Source organism: Neoarius graeffei, chromosome 5 (assembly GCF_027579695.1).
Source record: "Neoarius graeffei isolate fNeoGra1 chromosome 5, fNeoGra1.pri, whole genome shotgun sequence".
Classification (NCBI taxonomy): domain Eukaryota; kingdom Metazoa; phylum Chordata; class Actinopteri; order Siluriformes; family Ariidae; genus Neoarius; species Neoarius graeffei.
Window position 1 is genome coordinate 98840379 of NC_083573.1, and position 19979 is coordinate 98860357.

A 19979-nucleotide genomic window follows, 5' to 3' on the forward strand; every position below is an offset into this window, starting at 1 on the left:
TGTTCATGTTGTTTTTGTTTATAAAGGCTTCACATAGTTAAATGGGTGGAGTTAAATAAAATTTGAATGTTGTTTTTGTTTATAAAGGCTTCTAATAGTTAAATGGGCGGAGTTAAATAAAATTTGAATCTTAATGTTGTTTTTGTTTATAAACGCTTCACATAGTTAAATGGGTGGAGTTAAATAAAATTTGAATGTTGTTTTTGTTTATAAAGGCTTCTAATAGTTAAATGGGCGGAGTTAAATACAATTTGAATGTTGCTGTTTTTGTTTATAAAGGCTTCACATAGTTAAATGGGTGGAGTTAAATAAAATTTGAATGTTGTTGTTTATAAAGGCTTCAAATAGTGAAATGGGCGGAGTTAAATAAAATTTGAATGTTGCTGTTTTTGTTTATAAAGGCTTCACATAGTTAAATGGGTGGAGTTAAATAAAATTTGAATCTTAATGTTGTTTTTGTTTATAAACGCTTCACATAGTTAAATGGGTGGAGTTAAATAAAATTTGAATGTTGTTTTTGTTTATAAAGGCTTCTAATAGTTAAATGGGCGGAGTTAAATAAAATTTGAATGTTGCTGTTTTTGTTTATAAAGGCTTCACATAGTTAAATGGGTGGAGTTAAATAAAATTTGAATGTTGTTTGTGTTTATAAAGGCTTCAAATAGTGAAATGGGCGGAGTTAAATAAAATTTGAATGTTCATGTTGTTTTTGTTTATAAAGGCTTCACATAGTTAAATGGGTGGAGTTAAAAAAAATTTGAATGTTGTTTTTGTTTATAAAGGCTTCTAATAGTTAAATGGGCGGAGTTAAATAAAATTTGAATGTTGTTTTTGTTTATAAAGGCTTCTAATAGTTAAATGGGCAGAGTTAAATAAAATTTGAATCTTAATGTTGTTTTTGTTTATAAAGGCTTCACATAGTTAAATGGGTGGAGTTAAATAAAATTTGAATGTTGTTTTTGTTTATAAAGGCTTCTAATAGTTAAATGGGCAGAGTTAAATAAAATTTGAATCTTAATGTTGTTTTTGTTTATAAAGGCTTCACATAGTTAAATGGGTGGAGTTAAATAAAATTTGAATGTTGTTTTTGTTTATAAAGGCTTCTAATATTTAAATGGGTGGAGGTAAATAAAATTTGAATGTTAATGTTGTTTTTGTTTATAAAGGCTTCACATAGTTAAATGGGCGGAGTTAAATAAAATTTGAATGTTGTTTTTGTTTATAAAGGCTTCTAATAGTTAAATGGGTGGAGGTAAATAAAATTTGAATGTTGTTTTTGTTTATAAAGGCTTCTAATAGTTAAATGGGCGGAGTTAAATTTGAATGTTGTTATTGTTTTTGTTTATAAAGGCTTCTAATAGTTAAATGGGCGGAGTTAAATAAAATTTGAATGTTAATGTTGTTTTTGTTGATAAAGGCTTCACATAGTTAAATGGGTGGAGTTAAATAAAATTTGAATGTTGTTTTTGTTTATAAAGGCTTCTAATAGTTAAATGGGCGGAGTTAAATACAATTTGAATGTTGCTGTTTTTGTTTATAAAGGCTTCACATAGTTAAATGGGCGGAGTTAAATATAATTTGAATGTTAATGTTGTTTTTGTTTATAAAGGCTTCACATCGTTAAATGGGCGGAGTTAAATAAAATTTGAATGTTTGTGTATATAAAGGCTTCACATAGTTAAATGGGCGGAGTTAAATAAAATTTGAATGTTGTTTTTGTTTATAAAGGCTTCAAATAGTTAAATGGGCAGAGGTAAATAAAATTTGAATGTTAATGTTGTTTGTGTTTATAAAGGCTTCAAATAGTTAAATGGGCGGAGTTAAATAAAATTTGAATGTTAATGTTGTTTTTGTTGATAAAGGCTTCACATAGTTAAATGGGTGGAGTTAAATAAAATTTTAATGTTGTTTTTGTTTATAAAGGCTTCTAATAGTTAAATGGGCGGAGTTAAATAAAATTTGAATGTTAATGTTGTTTTTGTTTATAAAGGCTTCACATAGTTAAATGGGTGGAGTTAAATAAAATTTGAATGTTTTTTGTGTGTATAAAGGCTTCACATAGTTAAATGGGCGGAGTTAAATAAAATTTGAATGTTGTTTTTTTTTATAAAGGCTTCTAATATTTAAATGGGCGGAGTTAAATAAAATTTGAATGTTAATGTTGTTTTTGTTGATAAAGGCTTCACATAGTTAAATGGGTGGAGTTAAATAAAATTTGAATGTTGTTTGTGTATATAAAGGCTTCACATAGTTAAATGGGCGGAGTTAAATAAAATTTGAATGTTGTTTTTGTTTATAAAGGCTTCAAATAGTTAAATGGGTGGAGGTAAATAAAATTTGAATGTTGCTGTTTTTGTTTATAAAGGCTTCTAATAGTTAAATGGGCGGAGTTAAATAAAATTTGAATGTTGTTTGTGTTTATAAAGGCTCCTAGTAGTTAAATGGGCGGAGTTAAATAAAATTGGAATGTTGTTTTTGTTTATAAAGGCTTCTAATAGTTAAATGGGTGGAGTTAAATTTGAATGTTGTTATTGTTTTTGTTTATAAAGGCTTCTAATAGTTAAATGGGCGGAGTTAAATAAAATTTGAATGTTGTTTGTGTTTATAAAGGCTCCTAGTAGTTAAATGGGCGGAGTTAAATAAAATTGGAATGTTGTTTTTGTTTATAAAGGCTTCAAATAGTTAAATGGGTGGAGGTAAATAAAATTTGAATGTTGTTTTTGTTTATAAAGGCTTCAAATAGTTAAATGGGCGGAATTAAATTTGAATGTTGTTATTGTTTTTGTTTATAAAGGCTTCTAATAGTTAAATGGGCGGAGTTAAATAAAATTTGAATGTTGTTTTTGTTTATAAAGGCTTCAAATAGTTAAATGGGCGGAATTAAATTTGAATGTTGTTATTGTTTTTGTTTATAAAGGCTTCTAATAGTTAAATGGGCGGAGTTAAATAAAATTTGAATGTTGTTTTTGTTTATAAAGTCTTCAAATAGTGAAATGGGCGGAGTTAAATAAAATTTGATTGTTGTTGTTTTTGTTTATCAAGGCTTCAAATTGTTAAATGGGCGGAGTTTAATAAAATTTGAATGTTGTTTTTGTTTATAAAGTCTTCAAATAGTTACATGGGCAGAGTTAAATAAAATTTGAATGTTAATGTTGTTTTTGTTTATAAAGGCTTCAAATAGTTAAATCAGCGGAGTTAAATAATATTTGAATGTTGTTTTTGTTTATAAAGTCTTCAAATAGTGAAATGGGCGGAGTTTAATAAAATTTGATTGTTGTTTTTGTTTATCAAGGCTTCAAATAGTTAAATTGGCGGAGTTTAATAAAATTTGAATGTTGTTTTTGTTTATAAAGTCTTCAATTAATTACATGGGCGGAGTTAAATAAAATTTGAATGTTAATGTTGTTTTTGTTTATAAAGGCTTCAAATAGTTAAATGGGTGGAGGTAAATAAAATTTGAATGTTGCTGTTTTTGTTTATAAAGGCTTCTAATAGTTAAATGGGTGGAGTTAAATAAAATTTGAATGTTTTTGTTTATAAAGGCTTCAAATAGTTAAATGGGCGGAGTTTAATAAAATTTGATTGTTGTTTTTGTTTATCAAGGCTTCAAATAGTTAAATTGGCGGAGTTTAATAAAATTTGAATGTTGTTTTTGTTTATAAAGTCTTCAATTAATTACATGGGCGGAGTTAAATAAAATTTGAATGTTAATGTTGTTTTTGTTTATAAAGGCTTCACATAGTTAAATGGGCGGAGGTAAATAAAATTTGAATGTTGCTGTTTTTGTTTATAAAGGCTTCTAATAGTTAAATGGGTGGAGTTAAATAAAATTTGAATGTTTTTGTTTATAAAGGCTTCAAATAGTTAAATGGGCGGAGGTAAATAAAATTTGAATGTTGCTGTTTTTGTTTATAAAGGCTTCTAATAGTTAAATGGGCGGAGTTAAATAAAATTTGAATGTTAATGTTGTTTTTGTTGATAAAGGCTTCAAATAGTTAAATGAGCAGAGTTAAATAAAATTTGAATGTTGTTTTTGTTTATAAAGGCTTCTAATAATTAAATGGGCGGAGTTAAATAAAATTTGAATGTTGTTTGTGTTTATAAAGGCTCCTAATAGTTAAATGGGCGGAGTTAAATAAAATTTGAATGTTGTTTTTGTTTATAAAGGCTTCAAATAGTTAAATGGGTGGAGGTAAATAAAATTTGAATGTTAATGTTGTTTTTGTTGATAAAGGCTTCACATAGTTAAATGGGCGGAGGTAAATAAAATTTGAATGTTGTTTTTGTTTATAAAGGCTTCAAATATTTAAATGGGCGGAGTTAAATAAAATTTGAATGTTTTTGTTTATAACGGCTTCTAATAGTTAAATGGACGGAGTTAAATTTGAATGTTGTTATTGTTTTTGTTTATAAAGGCTTCTAATAGTTAAATTGGCGGAGTTAAATACAATTTGAATCTACTTGTTGTTTTTGTTTATAAAGGTTCCTAATAGTTAAATGGGCGGAGTTAAATACAATTTGAATATTAATGCTGTTGTTGTTGTTGTTGTTGTTGTTGTTGTTGTTTATAAAGGCTTCAAATAGTTAAATTGGTAGAGCTAAATATAGTTTGAATGTTCTTTTTGTTTATAAAGGTTTCTAATAGTTAAATGGGCAGAGTTAAATAAAATTTGAATGTTGTTGTTGTTGTTGTTGTTGTTGTTGTTGTTTTTGTTTATAAAGGCTTCTAATAGTTAAATGGGTAGTGTTTAATACAATTTGAATAATTGTTGTTGTTTTGAAAGGCTTCTAAAAGTTAAATGGGTGGAGTTTAATAAAATTTAAATAATTGTTGTTGTTTTCAAATGCTTTTAATAGTTAAATGGGTGAAGTTTAATCAAATTTGAATGATTGTTGTCGTTGGTGTTTTTTTTTTAAACTCAGTGACCCCGCCCCTATTTCCAACACAGAGCCTCCACAAAGCTCCGCCTCCAAAACTCATGCTGGTTCAACTACAGTTATCATGTTCACTTGTGCGGTCAAAACTGGCTCGTTCGATTATTCGTTAAAAACCCCTCAGCTCGAATGTATTCCAGTGTATATTTTTGTGCATTGTGTTCACATGAGGGCAAACCGACACGACACGACACGACAGAACTCTCTCCATGGATGGATGGATAGATCTTTTAGATAAACGTTCTACATACCTACACATTACGAAATAACTCATAAAATAATTACAGCATGGTATAGAGAATGGATAGAAATGTGACAACAAAGAAGTTTTACCCTGAGAGATAATTTACAATTCAAGGCAAGGCAAGTTTATTTATATAGCACATTTCATACACAGTGGCAGTTCAATGTGCTTTACAGAAGTAAAAGCAAAACAGTAAACAATAGAAAATAAAATTACATAAAATAAATGGGAAAAAATATAATAAGAATTAAACAATAGTAGAAATAAAATAATAAAATGAAGTAGAAGTTCAAATAGGCGGAAAAAAACAGCAGAATAAAATAGTATAAAAGTTGAGTAAAATTTGAAACATGCAGAGACTGTAAAAGTAAAGATTATAAAACATGTAAAGAAGACAATATTAATTATTTAACAGAAAGCATCTGAAAACAGCTTGGTCTTTAACCTAGATTTGAAGCTGCCAACAGCAGGAGCATTTTTGATGTCCTCTGGCAGTTGGTTCCATAGCTGCACTGCATAGTAGCTAAAAGCTGCTTCACCACACTTTGTTTTAACAACAGGTTTTACCAGTAAATTTTGCTGCTGCGATCTGGTAGATCTGATTGGGTTAGGCCGCTGCAACATATCAGAGAGGTAATTGGGCCCTGTACCATTTAGAGATTTATACACCAGCAGCAATGCTTTAAAGTCAATTCTGTAGCTTACTGGAAGCCAGTGAAGGGACCTTAGAATTGGAGTAATGTGCTCTGTTCTTTTTGTTCGTGTGAGAACCCTCGCCGCTGCATTTTGAACCAGCTGAAGTCGTTTGATGGTCTTTTTTGGCAAGCCTGTGAAAAGGCCATTGCAGTAATCAACCCTACTAGAGATGAAGGCATGTATTAGTTTTTCCAGATCATTTTTTGACATAAGTCCTCTTAGTTTGGAAATGTTTTTTAGGTGATAAAATGCCGTTTTAGTGATTGCTTTCATGTGACTGTCAAAGTTTAGCTCGCTGTCAATGAAAACACCAAGATTTTTAACCATTTCTTTAGTTTTAATCCCTTTTGTGTCAAGAATAGTGGTAATCCAGAGTCTTTCATCTTTTTTTCCAAATAGAATTACTTCTGTTTTATCTGTGTTCAGCTGAAGAAAATTTTGTGACATCCAGTTGTTGATTTGATCGATACACTGGTAGAGACATTCAAGGGGGGCATAATCATTAGGTGATAGAGCAAGATAAATTTGGGTGTCATCTGCATAGCAGTGATACAAAATTGAATTGTTATTGATAATTTGCCCAAGTGGGAGCATATAAAGGTTGAATAGTAATGGTCCAAGAATCGATCCCTGGGGGACACCACAGGTCAAGGACATTGACGTTGAGGAACAATTTCCCATGGTAACAAAGAAGCTTCTATCTTTTAAGTATGAATTTAACCAATTGATAACTTTACCAGTCAATCCAACCCAGTGTTCAAGTCGATATAGCAGTATGTTGTGATCAACAGTATCAAAAGCTGCACTGAGGTCCAGTAATACCAGGACCGATGTTTTGCCTGCATCAGTATTAAGACGTATGTCATTTATAACTTTAATCAGCGCTGTTTCAGTGCTATGATTGGCACGAAATCCTGACTGAAAATTATCAAAACGGCTGTTTGATATCAAGAAGGCAGTTAATTGATTGAAGACAATTTTTTCAAGGATTTTCCCAATGAATGGTAAATTTGATATTGGCCTGTAGTTATTTAATACTGAAGGATCCAGATTTTTTTTTTTTAAGTAGGGGCTTTACAACGGCTTTTTTCAGGGACACAGGAACAACGCCAGTCTCTAGGGATGTATTTGTAATTTGAAGCACATCTGTAATTATAAGATGAAGAACAGACTTAAAAAAGTTGGTGGGCAGAATGTCCAATTCAGATGTTGAGGAACTGAGATTTTGTACAGTTTTTTCAAGAGTCTCATAATCAATTAAACAAAATTCTGACATTGTGTTGAAGTTATCTATCTGTGTCATTGGTGATTGCAGTTTTTCAATTTTTTGCAACTGAGATATATTATGAGCAATATTCTGCCGTATTTTATCAATTTTACCTTTGAAGAAGGATGCAAACTCATTGCATTTATTAACTGAGAGAAGTTCAGGTGCTAATTGTGGTGGGGCATTAGTTAGCTTCTCTACTGTTGAAAATAGCACACGGGCATTGTTCATATTCCTGTTGATGATGTTGGAGAAGAAAGACTGTCTTGCTTTACGAATTTCATAATTATAATTACAAAGCATCTCTTTATGGATTTGATAATGGATGTGAAGTTTAGATTTGTGCCATTTTCTTTCAGTCTTTCTACATTCTCTCTTTAGCAGTTTAACAGCCGGGTATTGCTTCCATGGTGCTTTCTGCTTATCATTGACTCTTTTGATTTTGAATGGAGCAATATCATCCATAATTTGGGTCATATTTAAATTAAAAATTTCCAGTAAATCATCTACAGAGTCTGACATTTTGGTTGATTTCTGAGAGAGAGCTTGCTCAAAGAGAGCACATGTGTTGTCGTTTATGACTCTCCTACCCATAGTCGTTGAGCTGTTCTGAATGTGAGGAGACATAGAAACATCAGAGAAAACACAGAAATGATCAGATAAGGCCAGGTCAACAACAGTAGTAGAAACAGTAAGACCCTTTGTGATGACGAGGTCAAGGGTATGACCACGAGAGTGGGTCAGCCCCTGTACATGTTGTACTAGGTTGAAGTTGTCAATAAGTGCAAGTAGTTCTTTGGCATAAATTCAAAACTGAAAAGTTGGCTACTTACAGTCTTATATAACTGGTTCAGCACCTTATTCCACTATCACAATGTCACACCTGTTTATTTTCATTTTCAGTCAATGAAGGCTGACTGTAAGGCTGTAAAGTGAGCATACACTTCACGTACCGTCGTACAGTGCACTCAGTGCAGCGGCCCAGGCTGTGAATTCCCTTTCCACAGGATGGAGAACATCTCATCAATACTCACATCAATATTCCAACTCCCTGACTGGCTAGTGAATGTTCATAAATGTTCATGTGTAGAAATACTACGAGTTTAAAAAAAAAAACCAAATCTTAAAACTGTTTATTCTCTCCACATTCACTGGATATGAGCAATCACGTGCTCTGATTGGCTACTCTACTATGAGGATATCAGCTCATATACCGTGAGTAGAGAAAAACAAAATGGCAGAGCGTGTTGCTGAATCAACCGAGGACGAAATAAAAACTCTACTCGAAAACAAAACCACAAAAAAATACAAAAAAAGCAACAAAATATGGAATGAAAGTATTTGATGGTAAGAGAATATATATTTTTTATTTTTCAAGAATTATTATTATTATTATTATTATTATTATTATCGCATTTTTCACAAATTGCTCCTGTCATTTTGCCGGTTTGTTTACATTCTAAGTGGAAATAATTTTGTCGGATGTTTTGTCTCTCATCTCATCTCATTATCTCTAGCCGCTTTATCCTTCTACAGGGTCGCAGGCAAGCTGGAGCCTATCCCAGCTGACTACGGGCGAAAGGCGGGGTACACCCTGGACAAGTCGCCAGGTCATCACAGGGCTGACACATAGACACAGACAACCATTCACACTCACATTCACACCTACGCTCAATTTAGAGTCACCAGTTAACCTAACCTGCATGTCTTTGGACTGTGGGGGAAACCGGAGCACCCGGAGGAAACCCACGCGGACACGGGGAGAACATGCAAACTCCACACAGAAAGGCCCTCGCCGGCCCCGGGGCTCGAACCCAGGACCTTCTTGCTGTGAGGCGACAGCGCTAACCACTACACCACCGTGCCGCCCAGATGTTTTGTATAAAGTTTTTTTTATTGATTGAATTTGCAAAAAAAAAAAATAAAAAAACTCCGTTTCTCAAAATCCAGTGAATGTGGATCAAATAAAACAGTTATTCCACTCAATCTCATGTACGACTCGATTTCATGGAATAATTGTTAAATAGATGTTATAATGAAATGTAAAATTTTTTAACATAAATTAACATTAAGAGATATAAAGTATAATTTTTGAATAAAATATCACAGTATTCCTCACGGGCGGCACGGTGGTGTAGTGGTTAGCGCTGTCGCCTCACAGCAAGAAGGTCCTGGGTTCGAGCCCCGTGGCTGGCGAGGGCCTTTCTGTGCGGAGTTTGCATGTTCTCCCCGTGTCCGCGTGGGTTTCCTCCGGGTGCTCCGGTTTCCCCCACAGTCCAAAGACATGCAGGTTAGGTTAACTGGTGACTCTAAATTGAGCGTAGGTGTGAATGTGAGTGTGAATGGTTGTCTGTGTCTGTGTGTCAGCCCTGTGATGACCTGGCGACTTGTCCAGGGTGTACCCCGCCTTTCGCCCGTAGTCAGCTGGGATAGGCTCCAGCTTGCCTGCGACCCTGTAGAAGGATAAAGCGGCTAGAGATAATGAGATGAGATATATATATATATATATATATATATCACAATATTAAAAACAATAAGTTTACAAGCAGTTAAGTTAAAATAAGCAAAATAAAAGAGTAAACATATACTAATTAAACATAATATCTAAGTTCAACCCCGATTCCAAAAAAGTTGGGACAAAGTACAAATTGTAAATTAAAGCGGAATGCAATGATGTGGAAGTTTCAAAATTCCATATTTTATTCAGAATAGAACATAGATGACATATCAAATGTTTAAACTGAGAAAATGTATCATTTAAAGAGAAAAATTAGGTGATTTTAAATTTCATGACAACAACACATCTCAAAAAAGTTGGGACAAGGCCATGTTTCCCACTGTGAGACATCCCCTTTTCTCTTTACAACAGTCTGTAAACGTCTGGGGACTGAGGAGACAAGCTGCTCAAGTTTAGGGATAGGAATGTTAACCCATTCTTGTCTAATGTAGGATTCTAGTTGCTCAACTGTCTTAGGTCTTTTTTGTCGTATCTTCCGTTTTATGATGTGCCAAATGTTTTCTATGGGTGAAAGATCTGGACTGCAGGCTGGCCAGTTCAGTACCCGGACCCTTCTTCTACGCAGCCATGATGCTGTAATTGATGCAGTATGTGGTTTGGCATTGTCATGTTGGAAAATGCAAGGTCTTCCCTGAAAGAGACGTCGTCTGGATGGGAGCATATGTTGCTCTAGAACCTGGATATACCTTTCAGCATTGATGGTGTCTTTCCAGATGTGTAAGCTACCCATGCCACATGCACTAATGCAACCCCATACCATCAGAGATGCAGGCTTCTGAACTGAGCGCTGATAACAACTCGGGTCGTCCTTCTCCTCTTTAGTCCGAATGACACGGCGTCCCTGATTTCCATAAAGAACTTCAAATTTTGATTCGTCTGACCACAGAACAGTTTTCCACTTTGCCACAGTCCATTTTAAATGAGCCTTGGCCCAGAGAAGACGTCTGCGCTTCTGGATCATGTTTAGATACGGCTTCTTCTTTGAACTATAGAGTTTTAGCTGGCAACGGTGGATGGCACGGTGAATTGTGTTCACAGATAATGTTCTCTGGAAATATTCCTGAGCCCATTTTGTGATTTCCAATACAGAAGCATGCCTGTATGTGATGCAGTGCCGTCTAAGGGCCCGAAGATCACGGGCACCCGGTTTGGTTTTCCGGCCTTGACCCTTACGCACAGAGATTCTTCCAGATTCTCTGAATCTTTTGATGATATTATGCACTGTAGATGATGATATGTTCAAACTCTTTGCAATTTCACACTGTTGAACTCCTTTCTGATATTGCTCCACTATTTGTCAGCGCAGAATTAGGGGGATTGGTGATCCTCTTCCCATCTTTACTTCTGAGAGCCGCTGCCACTCCAAGATGCTCTTTTTATACCCAGTCATGTTAATGACCTATTGCCAGTTGACCTAATGAGTTGCAATTTGGTCCTCCAGCTGTTCCTTTTTTGGAACTTTAACTTTTCCAGCCTCTTATTGCCCCTGTCCCAACTTTTTTGAGATGTGTTGCTGTCATGAAATTTCAAATGAGCTAATATTTGGCATGAAATTTCAAAATGTCTCACTTTCGACATTTGATATGTTGTCTATGTTCTATTGTGAATACAATATCAGTTTTTGAGATTTGTAAATTATTGCATTCCGTTTTTATTTACAATTTGTACTTTGTCCCAACTTTTTTGGAATCGGGGTTGTAAATGATTAAGTTAATAGGTACTTGGGCAATTTAAGACATATTTAAAGCCAACAAATGATTTGGCAGCTCTGATTGAGGAATCAAGACTATTCCATACTCTAACGCATTTGTATTGTACACTGGATTGGGCTAAAGATGTTCTAAAGAGAGGAACATGCAGTTATATACTGTATATAAATAATTTTGCACAAAATTTAGCAATCTTTGACATGTAGAAACATTATACAGTTCAGGACTGTTGCGTGTCCTGTAGCTGATTCTGTCAGTAAATCTTCTGTAAACGATAGTTTTTAACAAAACCAAGGCGTTTTTTTTTTTAAGAAACACCAGAGACATGCTGCAATGAGAATGGCATGCCGTCCAGAGAGAGCAACAGAAATCAGGATGGCAGTTCATGTCAAATTACACTGTGTTGGAGGCAGGGCCGTTGACAGCTTTGGCTGGGCCCGGGACAAAATAATCTGAGTGCCCCCCCCAAATAATCTGAGTGCCCCCCCCCAAATAATCTGAGTGCCCCCCCCCCCACACACACACACACACGCGCGCACGCACATCGCCACACAGCAACCACCCACACCCAACCCTTCTTTTCACAGTCTCCATTCACTCCAACCCTTAAATAACAGGTATTCCAAGCCCGTTATAACAGTCAACCATTTTATTTCAACATTTCAACATATTTACAGTTTGAACATTTCCTTAGTCTGCAACTATTCAGGTGCGAAATGCAATGCGCCGGACTTTTGCTGTGGCAAAGTCGTCAATAAGGTCATTGAAGTCCAGCTTCTTTGCAAGTTCGCGCTCTATAGAGAGCATAGCCAGCCCATTGAGCCTCTCCTGTGACATGTTTGAGCGCAGGTAGTTGATAAACCAAAATGATTGTTTACGGGATGGAACTGGGCCTCAATGAGAACGGAGTTATGGCTTTCCCAAAATCTGAACATAGAAGCATCACCACTAGTGATGTGTACAGTGAGTTTTTCAGTGTATTTTTTTGTCTTGTTTTTCATAAACGTCCTTTCCGTACTCGATTTAGAATGTTACAAAAAAAATTGACACCCTCCCAACCACGTAACATTAGCCTATCTGACCTGGGGGCTGACACGTTTATTACGGATAAACCAAAAGGATTACAACGTTCCCTGGATATAGAACTGGACCGAGAAGATTTCAAAATCTTAACGTGTAAGCAACAACAATAAAACAGAGGTTGTTTTATTCATTTAGGGCTTATTAGGCTACTTTCATTAATTGCGCTTTTCAGACAGGCCTATCATTTTTCACTTGAGCAAGGGAATTGTTTGAAGAGTATCCAGTCTAAGCGAAAGTTTAATGTTTTGCAACAGATTAACCTCAAAACACCCCATTTATAGCCCATTCGTTACATTAAACTCTATCTAGCTGGCAATTTCACATGCCGTCGTATCTACACGGGATGATTTCCAACAAAATAAGGTTTAATTAACAAGAGGCAGCGTTCCACGGGCTTTCAGCTAACCGGAGTCCAGCTCAGCGCAGCTCAACAAGCGTGCCTAAAACCAGGGTTCGAATTATAAATTTGACCCTATGGGGGTCTCTATTTAAAAAAAAAAAAGCAATACATACTCGCTCTCCTGGACCAGCGCACTTTTGCGCACTGCAGTGCACAGCTTTCACACACAGGCGTGCGCATGCACGCACGCACACACGGTGTTGCATATATATATATATATATATATATTGTTAAACAAATTATATATATTGTATATATATAATTATATATATTGTTAAACAAAGGAAGATCGTTGTGAGATAGAGGACAAGTCTTCTTCGGACTTAACTTCACATTCGATTTCGCAGGCTGCAAATTTCAGTTTGCGCGCATAGTGGTGTGGTGGTGAAGTACAGCCGTACATGTTGCGGTTTAATAACACGTTCAATACAAAGTTATGGCTGCATGGTGATCGGAAATGAAACAAGTTTTATTTATATTTATATGGTGATATAGGCTATTCAAGCTTATTATGGTGATATATGACGTATTTGAGAGACTTCCACAGAAAATTAAGTTTGCTTCTTTCATGGGAGCCTGAGGGAATGGGAGCTCAGCTCCCATTGGCTCCCACGTAATTCGAACTATGCCTAAAACATTTGGATATGATTGCGGGCCAATGTGCTATTCTTTGCTTCATTGAGATATATGCAACACAGTGTTATTAAACCGATATGTTTATGAAATAATTCAATGCCCTGTGCATTTCAGTGTTCACTCAGTGTACCCTGCTATCCCCTACTTTATAATTATGAATGGCGCGTCGCGCGTGCTGGGGTTACATTACGGGGCTGGAAAAAAGTTATCTGTGTCTTACCTGGCTCAGCTGCCCCACTGCCTTCACCACCTGCTGCATCATCTGAATCTTTTCTAAAATATCTATGCAGTGAGCCCCTGAGGCTCTTGGCTTCTTCATCTCTTTTTCTCTTTTCTTTGCTCCTGACTTGTGCATGTTGGCAAACGGGCTCGCACGCTTATTGTCGAAGCGTTATGATGGAATAGTGCCGTGTTATTTAGCGCCTTAATCAAAGACCAAACCATTTCTGCATTAGGGGTGGTAGGTGGGTTCTTGAATCTATTTTCGAAGACAGTAAAGGCAAAAGAACCAGAAATCATTCATTGAATGCAAATATAGCACATTTTTCTCCCCCAAATCAACACATTTTGAAATGAAACAGAATGATTAATGGCATCTTCATGAGGGACCAGTTCTGGGCCCCCCTCATGCCTGGGCCCGGGACAAAATACCCGGTTGTCCCCCCCTGTCGACGGCCCTGGTTGGAGGTGATTGACCTTTGGGACTCGGTCGAACGAGAGGTTCACAGCATGAGTGTCCAGATGAGAAATCTACACCGAATCTCATCAACTTGTGGAATCAAGGGCGCGTTATCCTAATGGGCTTCATGGGCAGCTGCCCAGGGCCTCGGCCACTAGGGGGCCTCGGAGGTAGCGAGATCGGAAAATATGAAACGATATTTTCAGAAGTTTTGATCATATTGATAACATTTTTGATGCATTTCGCCACCCGTAAGGAAGCCCACCTTGTCCCATCGCATAAATCACCCGTCACTGTCAATATGATCACTGTCCACCATGTCTTCACACGCTACGCCAGCTTGAGTTCAATGATTTAATTAATGACTTTGCTTTACAGTCTCAGCATTTAAGTCGAGGCTGAAAACATATCTGTTTAGTCAAGCCTTTTGTTAATGGTGTTTATGAGGTAAAGGTGTAGATCTAGAGGGTCCTCAGACATACAGTGTTTTGGTAAACTGGGATGTATGGATGCTGTCAGTCCCCACTCGCTTGCTCACTCGAGTTTGTTGACGGTGCAGTGGCTGGCTGCTTTATGTCCCAGAGCTCCCTCATGCCTGTGTTACCTTCTGGCTCTCCCCTTTTAGTTATGCTGTCTTAGTTAGTTGCCGGAGTCCCTGCTTGCACTCGGTGCAATATGTATACTGCTCCTACTTATTCAGGTGACATTGGGCATACCTAACAACCTGGGTTTTCTTTCCCTCCCCCCCTCCCCCACCCCAAATCTGTCCCTCTGAGTTACATGGAGTCAACAGGAAATCTTTTGGTGGAGAGGGTGGAGACCTCGACTGGCTATCGTAGCCTGCAGGGAATCGGCCGTCAGACTTCTGTCGCATGTCCCAGACCCGGTGAAATGTAACTGAATTGTCTTGGCCAGCCCTAAGCCCTGCATCCCATCTGCATCTCATCATTGCTGAGGAGTGTGCTCCCATCATCCAATCAAGCATCCAGCCAGAGCAGGTCATGATATATTTTTTACCATATTAACATGCCATTGTTGTGTGTTATGCCTGATGTAAAGACTCTCGTCTCTGCGAGCCTACCACACAGATTTAATACTTGTCATTTTTAGGGCATACCTAACAACATGTGTTTTCTTTATCTCTCTCTCTCCCCCCCCCCAATCTGTCCCTCTGAGTTACATGTTGATCCTGGGATTGAGATGCTGGCCTCTTCTGCCCCTCGGACCTGCTTGATCCATCCTGGTGCCCTGTGTCTGGTCGGAGTTTTATCGCATCGCTCCTGTGGAGGACGGCCCCATGAGGATAGTTGAGGGTTATACCTGGAGGATGCTCTTGACTCTTACAGTAATGCTTTTATGGCTGAGGACTACAGTTGACTTGCTAACTTTAGGACTGCAGTTATCATGAATCAGTTTTGCACTCAAGTTTCCATCAATGAAGAGTTATAACACCAATGAAACTGTCCTCATGTTAAAACTGTTAATATTATAGTCAGGCTGTCTGTTGTTGCCCAAATGAGGATGGGTTCCCTTTTGAGTCTGATTCCTCTCGAGGTTTCTTCCTCGTGTCGTCTGAGGGAGTTTTTCCTTGCCACCGTTGCCACAGGCTTCTCATTGGGGATAGATTAGGGATAAAATTAGCTCATGTTTTAAGTTGTTCAAATTCTGTAAAGCTGCTTTGCGACAATGTTTATTGTTAAAAGCGCTATACAAATAAACTTGACTTGACTTGACTTTCCAGAAAAGTAGGAAAGTGCCCTTGTAAGTTGACCCATGGCTGTCAAACTGAATGCGCAAAGCTGTGTGCCACTGCTGTTTGGGACATTACGTGTGTGAAAGGATGAAATGTTTCACACAGCCTAACATTTTGAGATTTATTTCTGAGAAGCAAGATATTTTTCTTTCTTTGTTATAGCTCTTTGTTTTCACAAGTTAAAAGTCGCCTGGATTCCAAAATGAAAACGAACGGTTATAGACCAAATGAATGTTCTTGTTCTGAATACTAAAGAAACTGTTGTAGGCCGAGGCTATGCTCTTGACATGTTGTTCATTGACTCACTCATTCAAAGGCTTCTTGAGGCTAAACTTTAATTAACCAGACTTGTTAACCGTGATGTCTGATGGATTTTCTCACCATGCAATTGCCTATTTCACCATTGCTTTTTCTCGATTAAATAGGTGTTGATGGATATAAAGTTTTATCGTTCAATTTCGACAGTGGCACAATTTCTAATTGTGCCACTGTCGTTATTTAAGTTTCTTTAGACAGGCACATCTGAGGGGGTGAATTTGCTGAGCGCAGTTGACAACAGGCAGGGGTGGGGCCTCGGGGGGGTGTCTGCCCAGGGCCTCGGCAAGGGTTAACGCGGCCCTGTGTGGAATCCAAACCAGGAAGAACTGAAGCTGCTCCGAGACTGAAATATACCCAGTTTTACTCCAGTATTCCTAGTAAAGTGGCTGGTGAGCGTATACTACTCAGTGCATCAGTGTTCCAGTGACTGTATATCCCTTTTATTACTGTTTAAAGGTACACTATGGACATGTATATATTCACATTTCCACCTGCAAATCTACAGGTGATGACCTGGCGATTTGTCCAGGGTGGGGTGTACCCCGCCTTTCGCCCGTAGTCAGCTGGGATAGGCTCCAGCTTGCCTGCAACCCTGTAGAAGGATAAAGCGGCTAGAGATAATGAGATGAGATGAGATGAAATCTACAGGTACAACACGTCACCAACGACATAGTTTATGGTCCAGTCTCGCACCTTTATTCCTGATTTCAGTGTAACTGTAAACGGATAAAAAGTACAACATGACGCTCTGTCACAAACAATAAATTTATTAGAGTTGGCAGATTGCTGTGCTTTAAGGTAACTCAAACACTTCAGGACCTGCAGTTAGAAGAGAATAAATCAGTAACAGTGGCTTCATCTCATCAGCACCAAGCCCTTTGTTGATTATTTTCCCATCACAGCATGAGCCCAAGGGTTTTACTCCTGACTACACTCTTTCGAGGATGGAGAGATGAGAGGGCACCAAGCTCACAATCCTGACTCTCATCTGAGTGTGATCATTCTTTGTGTTTTCTCACTCACACTCACACACACACACAGAAACGAGTGTGTAAAAAGGGTAAAAGGAGATGCGTGGAAACGCCCCTCTGCACCTGGACTGCTTTACACATCCTCGCTAACATCCGTTACCTTTCATGAAGCCTTTCCAGGTTAATACCTTCTTCAGTGTCGGGTTAATTAGCATGAAAAACTCTTTTCGTCTGTGGATGTAAGAGAAAGACAAAAAAGGGCGGGGCAGGGGGAGGTCTGAATGAAACACAACATGGTTGGTTGGTTGGTTGTGTTTCATCAACTGCAGTTTATAATCAGCTCTTATTTAACACAAATGCCTGAAGATTCAATTATCTGACAGAGAAGTAAATCAGGCGGCACGGTGGTGTAGTGGTTAGCGCTGTTGCCTCACAGCAAGAAGGTCCGGGTTCGAGCCCTGTGGCCGGCGAGGGCCTTTCTGTGTGGAGTTTGCATGTTCTCCCCGTGTCCGCGTGGGTTTCCTCCGGGTGCTCCGGTTTCCCCCACAGTCCAAAGACATGCAGGTTAGGTTAACTGGTGACTCTAAGGCTACATTTACATTAGACCGTATCTGTCTCGTTTTCTTCGCGGATGCACTGTCCGTTTACATTAAACCGCCTGGAAACAGGAATCCGCCAGCGTCCACGTATTCAATCCAGATCGTGTCTGGTCCGGTGCTGTGTAAACATTGAGAATACGCGGATACGCTGTGCTGAGCTCTAGCTGGCGTCGTCATTGGACAACGTCACTGTGACATCCACCTTCCTGATTCGCTGGCGTTGGTCATGTGACGCGACTGCTGAAAAATGGCGCGGACTTCCGCCTTGTATCACCTTTCATTAAAGAGTATAAAAGTATGAAAATACTGCAAATACTGATGCAAATACTGCCCATTGTGTAGTTATGATTGTCTTTAGGCTTGCCATCCTTCCACTTGCAAGTGGTAAGTGATATGCGCTGGGATCACACACACAGCGGCTCAGTCCCGAATCGTGGCTCGTGCACTTCACTCGCGCGCTCTGTGAGCTGTGCAGGGCCGGAGTGCGCACCCTCCAGAGGGCACTCGCTGTTCAGGGCGGAGTGATTTGGAGCGCAGGATGCCTGCGGAGCCGAGCGTATCCGCGTATTGGCGTTGCTGTGTGCACGGCTAACGGTTTTAGTGTAAACGCGAATCGTTTTAAGAACGTTAATCTGATTCGACGTAATGTAAACGTAGCCTAAATTGACCGTAGGTGTGAATGGTTGTCTGTGTCTATGTGTCAGCCCTGTGATGACCTGGCGACTTGTCCAGGGTGTACCCCGCCTTTCGCCCGTAGTCAGCTGGGATAGGCTCCAGCTTGCCTGCGACCCTGTAGAACAGGATAAAGTGGCTACAGATAATGAGATGAGAAGGATCTAATGTATTTGCTTATTTAAGGTTTTTTTTGGCCAGGCAGCATACATTTATTACCTTAATCACTGTAAAACAAAACCTCCTGCTGATGATGATCTGAGGGTTTGCTAATCTTTCATCCACTTCATCAGATCTTCCAGTTATTTCCTGATCACCTGACTTCTGAGTGTTAACGTCACTGTGTTATGAGATGATTCACTGTATGTAAGGAAAACAGTGTCAGTTCAAGTTCAAAAGCTTTAATGGCACAAATACGAGATGACATTATTCCCAAAGAACTCTGAAAAACCCTGCATGTATTCGATCGTTCGTTAATTGAACATGACTTGCTTGTCTATTCAACTTAAATATGTTTTTGTTTCAACAAAATAATGTTTAAAATGTTTTATTTCAATGAACTAAAGTCAATTATAAATAATTAAGCCTGAGTTTTCGCCACCATTGTCTCCACCTCGGCGTATTGATCCTACTGTAGGGGCGTGGCTTAGGAAATTGATTTGCATATGTTCTGAGGAACATTAATGTTGTTTTCAGTATTTTTTGCTTTGTGTCAATATTAAAGAAGAGAGAAAAAGTTATTTTTTGTGTGTGATTATTTTATTTGTGTAATATTTAACTGTTTAATTAAATTGAATCAAGTAGGTTTTACTTTCGATTCATTCATTCGTGCATCGTTTGTGCACAATAAACATACACTCACCGGCCACTTTAATAGGAACTCGTTGTTGATTCTAAGATCCCTGTTCTTGCCTGCAGGAGTGGAACCCAATGTGTTCTTCTGTTCTGATGTTGCATGCTGAGATGCTTTTCTGCTCACCACGGTTGTAAAGAGTTGCTATGAGTTACTATATCCTTCCGGGCAAAAAGTTTTTGAACCAATCTGTCCATTTTCTGATCTCTGACCTCTCTTATCAACAAGGCATTTGGTTTTTCCACCCACAGAACTGTCGCTCACTCACTTACTCAGTGTTTTTTGTTTTTCGCACCATTCTGTCTGCGTAAACTCTCGAGACTGCTGTGTGTGAAAACCCCAGGAGCTCAGCAGCTTCTGAAATACTCAAACCTTCATGCGCCATCTGGCTCAAACCAACACCCATACCACAGTGAAAGAAAGAAAGTCACACTTTGAGATCACAAGTTTTCCCGTTCTGATGTCTGAACATCGTGAACATTAACTGAAGCTCTTCATTTGGATCTGCGTGAATTTATGCATCCAGGGATCGGCTGATTAGAAAACTGCATCAAACAGCAGGTGGATGGATGGATGGATGGATGGATAGGTGTTCCTAATAAAGCAGCCAGTGAGTGTAAATATGCATAGGAGTTTATTATTTATG